At 25.2% G+C, this 13054-nt stretch overlaps 1 protein-coding gene across 4 annotated transcripts in view; it reads left to right on the top strand.

Annotated features, from left to right (window-relative positions):
• Positions 1–411: 411 nt before the first annotated feature.
• Positions 412–13054, top strand: part of LOC107448880 (endothelial transcription factor GATA-2-like) — a 304855-nt gene continuing 292212 nt past the window's right edge. For 3 of the 4 annotated variants that reach the window (XM_071187723.2, XM_071187711.2, XM_021147696.4), the window contains exon 1: positions 412–488. The gene's annotated coding sequence lies outside the window, so the exon portion shown is untranslated. Of the gene's footprint in view, positions 588–13054 lie in introns of all 4 variants that reach the window. The other variant, XM_071187727.2, reaches the window with a different exon arrangement.

The following is a 13054-nucleotide window of genomic DNA, read 5'->3' as shown; positions in this document are numbered from 1 at the left end:
TTTTGACGAATTGACTACCAGATGGCGTGAACAGATACTCCAAGCGATTTTTCTAAATCCCATCCATGATAATCTAAGATTATCTCGGGGTATTTAGCATCCCGCTACTTTTTTTTTATTCTCCTCGGAAGAAACTTGAGTAACATTTCACTCGACAACTCCCTCTCAAAGCCAAAAATTACTCTACTCCTCCCTCTTGGCGTGGGTGGAGGCATTTATTATCTCCATCCTCCCTCTCTCTGCTCTTCAGCCTCCAAGATGTGGAGATATTCGTCTCCAGCATCTAACTTCGATGGGGTGGGGCAAATGTTTGTGAGGGGAATGGGGGAAGTAAAAGCAAAGGTAACGCCCATGCTCCGAACGTTGATCGTAAAATTTTTAGCCGCATCCCGGCATCCCTCTTGCTCTTCCTCATCCTAAAAGAACATTCTAGGGGTGGAGTAGAACGAGTTCTCGGAAAAATAAGACGTATTTCTTTAGGATTGTGGGTGAGTTTTTGAATTTTTAAAATTTTTTTTCGGAAAAAAAGAATAAAAAATTAAATGCAGTTAAAGAAATTCACCGAAGTAAAGAATTGGATGAATTAGGTAACTTCTTGAAAGAGTGAAGGTCTTCGTGTTTTTAAAAATGTAGTATAATTTAGTGGTATATATAAACAAGGGTAAACAAATTTTTTGTATTGTAATTTCTGAATTTTAATTCTGAATTCATAGTCTTTATATTACTTTTTGATACATTTTTCAGTGTACTTATTTTCCAACAGCTGTTATTTACTTATATTTCAACTTATACTATGATTCTATCCTTAAACTCAAATGCATTGTAAAACGTTAAAAAATACCAGTGTTCTATTTTAATGTCTGTAAAATAAAAGTTTCACACACTGCGTCAGAGAAAATTGACTTTTTAAATGTTTTATTTTTTCTCTGAATTAGTGCCAATAAATACGTTTAAAATAAAATTTTGAACGATTCGCCATTCAAGTGGTTTTATGAATATCTATACATAATTGGATATTTTTTTTACGCTGAACATTGCGCTCAATGTTTTGAAACTGTTATTTTACATTCATTTGTATACATTACGATTTCATCTTTAATCTCAAACGAATGGTAACAAATTACAACATAACATGGTACTGTTTTTATCTATTTGTAGAGCACGAGCGTTACTTATCTGTTGTAAGAAAAAACATCTACTTTTGAGATATAAGTTTTTTTAAATTTAGTGCTAGGGCTAATTGAATTATAATTCAGATTAAAAGCAATTCTTAACGTACCCAGAATGTGAATGAGGTCATTGAACTCACCTCAACAAATTTTAGTTACATGAAGTCGAATGTTTTCAGCAGTGATTAAATCCATCGAAATGTTCTGAAAAATAGAAATTTAATTTTTCTATATTAAATTGAAAATTTGTACATAAAGAGTATATTCCCTTGACTGCTGACTAGTTACGTTAATATTTAAGTTAACATTTATCGAAAACCCCATTTTTTATGATAGAATATTTTCTTCAATATTCCTCTAGTATTAGACTGCTAAAAAATATCAATCTGAACTATTTTTTATAAAAATAATATTTTTTTATTCTTTTATATGTATAATTAATATTGAACTGCGAAAAACAAATATGGTCAAAACTTCCAAAAATTGGTAAAATTTACTGTGTTTCTAGATTTTTACGGGTTTACCAAAAAACAGCAATTTTTACCGAAGCCCTATAGAAACGAGTTTGGTAAAATTAACAATAAATTATCAGTTTACAATGTGTGCTAAAATTTGGTAAATGAGGTAATTTAATCATGATACCTTAGACATGGCATAAAAACCATTCATTCGGTCAAATTTAATTTTCAGTTTAATATTTTTATTAAATATGTGGAAATAAAAACTATAATTTTAAAAACAAAAATTTCCGGTAAGCCGTTAGTATATCAATGGAAAAATTACCAAAAGAATGGCTTGAATTCCGTATATTTTGGTCTCACTAACCAAAATTATGTATTTTTTTAAGGATTTTTTTATCTATTACTTTTTTTTACCAGAAATGTCTTTATACAGTATGGTAATTTTAAAAATTTTTTTTTCTCCTTGTTGATAGACTTTTTAAAAGTCTAACATAGATAAAGTGTATGTAATAGACATTTTAATCATGTTTAATTGTATAGAAACTTTTAATATGATAAAAATTTGAAAGACATTGGGTAGAACATTTTTTTAAAGTAATATTGATTTGTGAATGCCTTATAAAAATTAAGGTTCCTGTTTGCTCTTGAAGAAGGTGGTAGATGGTTCATTATTACTTATTTTATTAATTTTTAAATCGAAATGTGACATTTGCTTTGAAGTAACATATAGCTGCATTGCAACATAGCTATACCATAACATAAAGAGCTATAAAGTAACATATATTGCTTATGAATTCTGTGCTAGGAAAAAAAATGAGGAAATTTTTATTTGGGAAATATTTTTTGCAAGATGCTAATTCAATGTAAAATAAATAGTAACAGACAAAATATGAAATGTATTCCTGTAAATTTTCCGCCCTTCTTATATAAAATTACTGATGATTTCATCTGATTAAACTCAACATCAAGAAAACACTTTTGAATCATGAAAACAATTTAAAATACTTTTATTACAAATATATATATATATATATATATATATATATATATATATATATATATATATATATATATATATATATATATATATATATATATATATATATATATATATATATATATATATATATATATATATATATATATATATATATATATATATATATATATATATATATATATATATATATATATATATATATATATATATATATATATATATATATATATATATATATATATATATATATATATATATATATATATATATATATATATATATATATATATATATATATATATATATATATATATATATATATATATATAATAAATACGAGAAGGACAAAAAAATTAAGAAGGGAAAATTAGGAGGAAATCAAGGAAGAAAATTAAGAAAAACAATAAATTTTATTTACTGAGCTGCAAGTAAATAGAACTCATAAAATAAGTTCAATATGTAGAGAAAACATGGAAAAATTACGGAACAATGGAAAAAGAGAAAAAGAAAAATAATAATAAAAATAAAAAAAAAAATTCCGAAAAAAGAAATTTTCCGATAAACTCAATATCAAGAAAAAAGAAATTTCTCTTAAAGCAAAATAATATGAAGCTTTAGGCTTTCAAAAGCTGCATTAAGTAATAATCTATTTTTTAGATCTTATTTTTTTCCATGGTATCTGAGATATACACATTCGATTTGCTTTCTTGCACTTTTAAGGCCTAATTTACCAACATTTAATATTTGATTCTCAGGTTTTTACTTATGAAGAAATTATTTTAACATTTGTTTACACATTTTCTAGTTTCTCTACTAGTTATCTTAGTGCTTCAAAATGAAAAAAAAGTCCTAACATTTTCGCTTTGAAACTACATCTGATGTATATTTTTCACTTGAATCTGAAAAAAGAAAAATTCCGAATATGAAAAAAGAAAATTATGAATATGCATTATAAAAAGAGGTGAAATTTAAATGCAAGAATAATAGTGTTAACCATTTGAATTTTAAATCAGAAAATATTATACTTGGAAAGTCTGTTTTCATTTTTGAAAAAAAATTCCTCAATAGAGGAATAGTTGAAAATTATAATTTTTTAAAAGTATTCTTGCGAATTTGAGTAAAGTTATTTTTATCCATACACATTTTGTGCTGCAGTCACAATTACATATTTACAATATTTTTTTTGACAAATGCATGAATAAAACCATGACATTACTTTAAATATCTTGCAATTAGTAAAATATTTGATTCTTTCTAGGTAATTCTCTATAAAAACTCTCACTCTCTTAAATTAATTATAAACTAATTTCGTTTTCCTGCAGCGTTCTTTTTAATTTTTTCATGATGCATGAAATAAAATTTAAAATTGCTCAGTTTTTTTTAAAAAAAAGTATTCTTTTATTTTAAAATTAAATCAAGTAGCAGTTTCGAATATTTCAAAAATTATTATTGTTCAAAAGTTTTTAATTTACTCCTTCTACGATTTTTGTTCAGTTTGACATTGATGATAATTACTTATTGTTATTTTTTTTTCATTATCTGTATTTACATTTAATTTTTTTAAGCCCAAATCCCTATGAAAAAAACTAAACTAAAAATATTTTCATGTGAGACGATACTTACATTTAATTTTACTTTATAATGGCTTAAATTTTAAAGCTTGGAAAACATTTATGGAAAAAAATGTATAATTTGATTTTTTTTATATTTCAGAGTTTCTTCTAAGTTTAAAAATATTTTCGCTGCTTTAATCAATGAATTTTTTACCATCTATTTTGTATTTCTTTGAATTTTAATGCGGTCAGCAAATTTTTATTTTACTTTAAATAATTCATTATATTAAAGATTTGACGATTCATTTTTTAAAAAAACAATTAATGAATAAAGAATTCATTTTGGATATATGTGGAGTTACATGTGGAGTTGGGATATATGTGGATCTTCTCTTGTCAAACCAAAACAAACAAAATTTAATTGATAGGAAGACTTAAAAAAGAAATAAATAAAAAAGAAATAAATAGATAAAAAATAAAATTAAAATATTTATAAATAAAAATGAAAAAAAATGTCCAATATTAGTATTTTAATATAATTAATTATATGAAAATAACATTACTTATCATAATATCTTTACTCATCATCATCTTTCATAACTTTAAATAATTCATTATATTGATTTGACGATTCATTTTTTAAAAAAGCAATCAATGAATAAAGAATTAATTTTGGATGTATGTGGAGTTACATGTGAAGTTGGGATATATGTGGATCATCTCTTGTCAAACCAAAACAAACAAAATTTAAATGATAGGAAGGCTTAAAAAAGAAATAAATAAAAAGAAATAAATAGATGAAAAATAAACGTAAAATATTTATAAATAAAAATGGAAAAAAATGTCCAACGTTAGTATTTTTATATAATTCATTATATGAAAATAACATTACTCATCATAATATCTTTACTCATCATCATCTTTCATAACCTTAAATAATTCATTATATTAAAGATTTGACGATTCGTTTTTTAAAAAAGCAATCAATGAATAAAGAATTCATTTTGGATATATGTGGAGTTTGGATGTATGTGGATCTTCTTGTGTCAAACCTAAAGATAGGAAGACTTAAAAAAATAAATAAATAAAAAATAAATAAATAGTTAAAAAATGAAATTAAAAGATGTATAAATAAAAATGGAAAAAAATGTCCAACGTTAGTATTTCTATATTATGAATATAATCAGTTCGCATTAACTACAAATTATAAATTCACCACACTTTAAATATATAGAAGACGCGCAAAGAAAAATCCTCCTGACTACTTTAAAAGAATTCGTACTGTAATCTTATAAAGGATTTTAACTTTGAGAATTTTGTCATCTTGAACTGTAATCATCTACAAATGCTATTGATATATTGATAACACTTAGATTTAGGTTGCTTATAAACTATATATATATCTATATATATATACAATATATATATATATATATATATATATATATATATATATATATATATATATATATATATATATATATATATATATATATATATATATATATATATATATATATATATATATATATATATATATGGCACGACAGCGCGAAGCGCCACCGCTCAGCCATCGGGCGTCATATATATATATATATATATATATATATATATATATATATATATATATATATATATATATATATATATATATATATATATATATATATATATATATATATATATATATATATATATATATATATATATATATATATATATATATATATATATATATATATATATATATATATATATATATATATAGATAGATAGATAGATAGATAGATAGATAGATAGATATAGATATATATAGATATATATAATGCACTTCAAAAATATACTTGTTCAAAAATATTTTTTTTTATTTAGAAAGTTTATTTGATGCATATTAAAAAAATAAACTTTCAGTCGACAGTGCAAATGTCAACTGTGTACTTCAAATGTCAAATGCAAACTTTCGGCAAACGTCAACTGTGAAAAAGTTAGCTATTTATGAGTAATCTATTAAGTTGTGGTACTTATTTAGATTACAGATTACATTATATGCTGTAAGCGTAGAAACTACGAATTATGAATGTTTTTTAAGCTGCCAAATAAATGGTAAGAAATTAATTCATATTATAGTATAAGATTTACAATATATATCAATTATTTATTTTATTAGTATTTGTATAGTAATCTTTATTAATAAATTTTATCGAGTGATTTGATAAATTATTTTTTGAATTTTTTAATTGAATATTGTGTTTAAAATATTTCTTAGCTAATCTGATTGATTGAATTCCGATAATTTAATTTAGATTAAATGAAACTTAGCTTTGATTACTTAAAAAAAATATGTCTGATTAGATTTTTATTGAAATTTTGAAAAAGTAGCATGCATTTTGCCAGCCATTGGGAACTAAGTTTTAAAAAGAAACATTTTAATGTTAGACTGTATAGGAATTTGTGAAAAATTACTTTATTTATATACGTATTTGTGGCAAAAGTTCCTAAAAAATATGGTTTTAAAAATAAAGTTCTGGATAAGAAAATTGAAAACGTAATTAAAGTTAAAGTGATGTAAGCAAGTTTGCAATAAGATTGATTATATATAAACATTTTTCACTAACTTATTATTGTTTTTAATACAACAATGCAGCAGTGACTGTACAATTGTTGAATTTTTATTCATTTAAGCATCAAAATCACTTTTAAAATATTGATCTCCATGTCAAGTTAATGCACTTTAAAAAAATTAGGAAAGTCCTTTTGAAATAACTATTGCATAGTAATAAAAAATTAAACAAGATCAACCAGTTTATACTCATTTCATAAATATTTTCAATATGAGAGCTTAACTACATTTATCATAAAACATGTTAAATAAGTAAATTGTGCTTTTATCTTTATTTTTCTATTTACAAAACTTAGTTGTTTTATCACACACACGTAGTGTTGTATTGAAGTTTTTTCAATGTATAATGTTTTTTCTTCTGTTATTAAGTATGTTATTTTAGTTAAGTTCGAAATAATTAAAAATATGTCATGCATGAAGTCGACCAAGTAATGGTGAAATAACAATTTTTATTTTATTTTATTAATGTTGAAAAATTTTTTTGTCTTATAAAATAATGCAAAAAGCAATTAGTACTTCTTTCATTATTTTGAAATTTTTTTTGAGGATTTAATAGTTTTGAAATATTAATTAAAGTTACTATTTGAAAATTTTTAGGTAAACAAACGTGAAATAAATGACCTGATAATAATGCTTGTCAAGTAATTATCACTCATAGTTTTGGATATTTTGGGCATTTTTGAGCTCTAATTTGGATTAACATTATTTCTTAAGAGCTGAGAATCAACAGCAGAGAGCAATGATCCAAAAAAAAAATCTTTATAGGGTGATATAACGGTATAATGCAAAGAATATTTGTGGAATTATTTTTGCCTTTTCGTAAACTGATTTACTGCAAAACCTTAGAGAGACTCATTTTTGTTCTTATTCCTTTTACATAAGAGGCGTGTGCCGCCATCTTGAGATATTATTGACTGTCTCTTTGCAGTTTGAAAAGATGGCGTGTTGCTATGGTAACGGCCGCAAAGAACAACAAGCACCATGGATAGAATGACATAAACCAGGATCTGGCAAGAGCTGCATTTTCTTAAATATGGCGGATGTAATGCGAAAAGAATCGAATCAATTTACTCTTCCTTATACACATACGTCTAATGGCCACAATCGGGTTCTGATACTTGCCGAATCTGTTATATGAATGTCTTTTTCACATGGAGATGATTTTTTTGTTCGATTTAAATATATGTTTCATTTAATGCCTTATATCATCAAATCAATTTTTTAAGGATGGAACATCTTTAGAATTAAATCGATAGTTTAGATACTCACTACTGTTTATTAATTTCAATCAAAATAAATTTTAGAGCATTGAATTTATAGTCCACTGAAATCCTTTCACCTTCTCTAAGAAACTGACTTTTTTCCTCCAACTGTTCGAAAAAAATACATTTTGTCTTTTTTTTTTTTACCTTCAAATAAATTATTATTGTGTGAAACTAAGAGAATGGAGCATCGTTAGAATGAGTATATAGTTAAGATACTGATTATAAATTGATAGAGTATTGAGTTTTCTGAAACACTCAAATCCTCTCTCCTCCCTTAAGAAACTGATTTTTTTCTAACTGTGCTAAAAAATTACCTTTTTCTTTTCTTTTTTCATTATATTTAAATAAATTATTATTGTGGGAAACTTCAGAGCAAAGAACAAAATTTTAAACGAGTTTAAATGAATTTGAAATTGAAAAGTAAGCATAATGAAAATATATAAAACAGATTTTCTACTCTATAACGCTATTGTAAAATGAAATCGTGAAAAATTACGGATAAATTTGCATGTAGGGATTCTTAGGCGTATTTCACAAAATCATCCCAAAAAAATTATTTAATTTTTAAAAAAAAAAATCGTGTGTATTGCAGTTGGCTTAATATAGTTGACTTAGTACAGTTGGCTTAAATATAATTAGCAGCATAGCTTATGCATAGATTATTGATATTTATACCAGTTTAAAGTCCATTCTGCAATCATTTTTAACAATTTATTATTTAGTGAACATATCTTCCATGCAAAGAAAGAAAAATATTAAATCAACTAATTCAATTAACTATAGGCTATATACAGAATTTAACACGATTTGAAGCGAACACATTTAAACTTTTTTTTTTCTGTTTTCCTACTTTTAAAATATCGAGGAAAATTTTTTTTATATAATCCTTTTTAAATTTTCACTCCACAGTTTTCCTATTTCATTTCATTTAATATTTTTCTTCCTCTTTTATTTATTTTTATTTATTTATTTTTGTTTTTGTAATGGAACTGTTTTTACTGCTTCGAATCCTTCAAAAATGAAAAGCGTAGTTAATAGAGGAGTATCATTGCAATATTGGTTAGAAACAAATGAAAAAAAAATTATTTAAACAAAAAAGGGAATTCAGGAGTTTCCACTGCCTGGCTTAAAAGCAACGCCGATTTTAAAAGGGCTTAAACGGAGACTGCTTCTAGCTCATTATTTCTCTCTTTGATTGATAAAATATCTACAAAAACTATCAGCACCTGTTTGGGAACTTGAATATTATTTTTGAGAGCATTATCTTTGTGTTATTTCATTAGGATGGAGTAAATCCTGATAAGAACAAAATAAAATAGCATTTACATACCAGAAAACTGTATTTTGAAGAAAGAATATTATTGCCCCCAAAGTTCAACACAAAGTTTAAATTTGCTTACGAAAAGTGTTTCGGAGCAGTCAGAATAACAAAAGACGTTTTGTTGTCAAAATACCTCCGAAACAGATAATAGTCGAATTTGAGCAAAATGCATGGGGTGGGAGAAATATGCGAGAGATGCTTATTGGTCAAGATTCGAAACAAGGACTTCTGAGTTTGCAATAGGATGCTCTAACCACAATAGTTGTACACCCCAGTCCAGGAAGAGTTCGAAAGCTTTATATAGCGATCGCCAGAATGAGGTATCATGACATATATTGCATTCGTTTAAAAAATTTTAAGACACAGCGAAATAAACAAAAAGTAAAATTAAAACTAAGGATCGTCTGACTAAGCTATGGGGACCATATTTTCCAAATTACAACCTTTTCAACTATAGAAATTGGAAATTAGTATGTTCTGATGTGTCATTGTGTCTGCCGCTATATAAATCTTCGTTACTCTCCCTGCTACACTTTAAGAACCTTTTTTAAAAAAAATGAATTCAAATTATTTATACACGAGTTTTAAAATTTATAAAAATAAGAAAATGACTTTTTTAGAGCGAAAACTTTTTAGAATAAATTATTGACATACTGTACTATTCGTTATTTTGCTTTTCATTTAAATGGTTCAAATTAGTAATTCCCTTTTTTGTATTTATTTAAACACGCAAAATCTTTCAAAAAGTAAAAATTGAGTGTAAGAAATTATACGTGATTAAAATACGTGTGAAATTATACGTGTAAGAAATTATACTTTAACACTATTTATTAATTGCTTTTGTAATCTGTTCAATCCATGTATACTATCTTGATAAATGTTTTTAAAAAAACTTATCAAGCTTGAAAATTCTTGTCGAAAAACTGTAGTTTAAACTTATTACTTTCTGGTATGCTTTTATCTCTGAAATCCAATGGCTAAGCGAAGTATTATTTGTTTTTTATTTCTCTTATTTAATTCATAATCTTTCCATATCTAAAACTCACACTCACCTTTTGGTGAATACAGAAAACTTATCACTTTATTAAATAAATTCCCAGGTAATCTTATGGAAAAATTCTATAACTATCAGGAAAATCTTTCAACTTATTATATGACAGTTTGGCGATGTCATTAGTCAGTCGAAAAATGATAAAACATTCGCCTATTATCGTGTTAATATTTTAGGATGCAAACAACCGAAACATGCAAAACGCTCTTTTTTATTTAATTTTGTTCCTGTTTTATGCTGTTTAAGAAACAACTTCGCTACATTTTCTTTTTTATCTAAAAACATTCAGATTTTCCCTCAACGAGATTTGCGTCCAGTGATTATCCGTAGGTTCCAGTGACTAGAGAACTGAACTATTTTATTTTTTGCTTATCAAATAGTGATAATAGAGTAAGTTACAACTCACTTGATTTGGCTTCAAGACAATTTGTTGAGGTAGATGCTTCTGATAAGATTGGAGGTTGAAATTGATGAGTCGCGATAGGAGAAATATTCGGATTCAGTTTTCGAAAAATATATGATAAAGAATACCTTATTATCTTTTTATCACTTTTAAAATTTCAAGTTGACATATTTATTTACCAATTAAATTACAAATTTGCTATCAGAATTCTTAACAGAGTATTATTTATTAAATAATAAGAGAATATTATCGTTAAATAAATCGTATCGTTTCTTCAAAGATAATAGGATGATTGAAAAAAAAAGTTTGAAGCTTTTGTGTTGAAAGAACCAATTACGAAATATTTATACGCGTTTTGAAAGAAGTTTTTTGCATAAGAACTAAAATACTATTGTGGCAACATTTTGCTACAAGGTAACGTCGTATACTAATTTGCCCTTACTGTGATTCATTTATGTTCTTCAATCTCTATTTTAGAGTCTTTATTATTCAAATAAAATACATGTATTGTTAAATAAGTTACTTTTTAACAAATATAATATAATATTTCTTATGTTTAATTTAATATCCTAATTAAGGGCTTTATTGAAAAACCTGTAAATATTTTTGCTATTATAAATCACTGCTTTTACATTTCGTCATTGCTTTAGAGAATAAAGCTATCAAGTAAAATTTTCTTATAATCAATTTTCGAATTCCGAGATGTTATTTGAATCATTATAAACTAAATTCAGCTTCTTTAGAATAAAAATAAGCCATTTACATTTAGAACTAAGTTAACATTTTTGTTGTCGCATTTAATGAATCTACTAGCTTTATTTTGATAAGTTTAATATCTTGTGGAGTTATGAATTTAGCGCTTACAGACTAATTTATTTCCCCAGTTTAAAGTACACTGTTAGAAATTTCTCGGAAAAAATAGGTTAAATAACAATTTATTTAATCGTTACTTGACCACATTCGAACAAAACAGCCAAATAATTATAAATAAGATGGTAACCAAACTGTTAACTGTGAGAAAAATAATTTAATAACTGCTAACAGACTAATTTATTTCCCCAATTTAAAGTACACATTTAGAAATTTCTCGGAAAAAATAGATTAAATAACAATTTATTTAATCGTTACTTGACCAAATTCGAACAAAACAGCAAAATAATTATAAATAAGATGGTAACCAAACTGTTAACTGTGAGAAAAATAATTTAATAAATACTTTCACATAATATGGTTAAAAAACCAGAATTTTATCGAACCAACTAAGCCCACCTAATAAAGCAACTTGGTTCCTTGCAGCTGGGTACATATTACAGCCGAGAGAGAGCTAATCTGTCAGTCTTTTTACCGATAGGTCTGGAGCTCGAGTCTTAGCCTTGACACCACTATATTTCCGCCCTTCCTTTCTAACACATAAAGAGCTTCTAGTGCCCTGCACTCTTCAATGCCCATTAGCCTAGCTCATGCCCAGTTAAACTCCTTTTTCAAGATTTTGAAACCATGCTATAAATGAATGGTTAAAAAACCGTATAGTTTTGTATTAATAATTTTATAACCATACTAGTTGTAAACGGTTTCAAAATTGTAAAGGTAAAAAATGTTCCAACTGTAAACTTTATTGTTAATTATTTGGACAGATTGTTACGTTATTTTACCATAATTTTCGAAGGAAAATTCTATCAGTGTATAATTTTTATCTAAAGAACATTTTTTAACTGTAAATGTGTTGCTTGCAGCATATTGAAAAGAATATTCGTGCTTTTTTTCAAATTTGGTAAAATATTTAACCGTATAATAAAATATTTAACTGTTTATTCGTGTGCAAATTCATAATATGTAATTATGATGTTTAATTTAAAAATGTAAATATGACGCAATATTTTAAAATTTATTTGAGTTTTTTTATTATTGTTGTCTATGTTTTTAAGTTTTTTTTCTCAGTGCCGTCATATTATATTTCTCAATATCATACTACTGTCATATTATATTGCATCTTTCAAAAGAATAACACGTAATTAAATTATATTTGTATTATTTATATGCACTTGAAATTTTCTATTTCTGGGCAATTGCTAATTATAGTGTCGAAATTTACGTTTTCTGACATAGTTAAATCAGCTAATTCATGGAATATTATTATATTAATGAATATATGTTTATATGTTATCGTTAAAAATGTACTGTTTGTTCTGGAATAAGTGGTGATTGTTCAAA

This window comes from Parasteatoda tepidariorum, chromosome 2, assembly GCF_982258835.1.
Source record: "Parasteatoda tepidariorum strain Cologne lab strain chromosome 2, Ptep-v5.0, whole genome shotgun sequence".
Lineage (NCBI taxonomy): Eukaryota > Metazoa > Arthropoda > Arachnida > Araneae > Theridiidae > Parasteatoda > Parasteatoda tepidariorum.
Note: the sequence above shows the minus strand (reverse complement) of the source record. Positions and strands in the feature narration are given on the sequence as shown.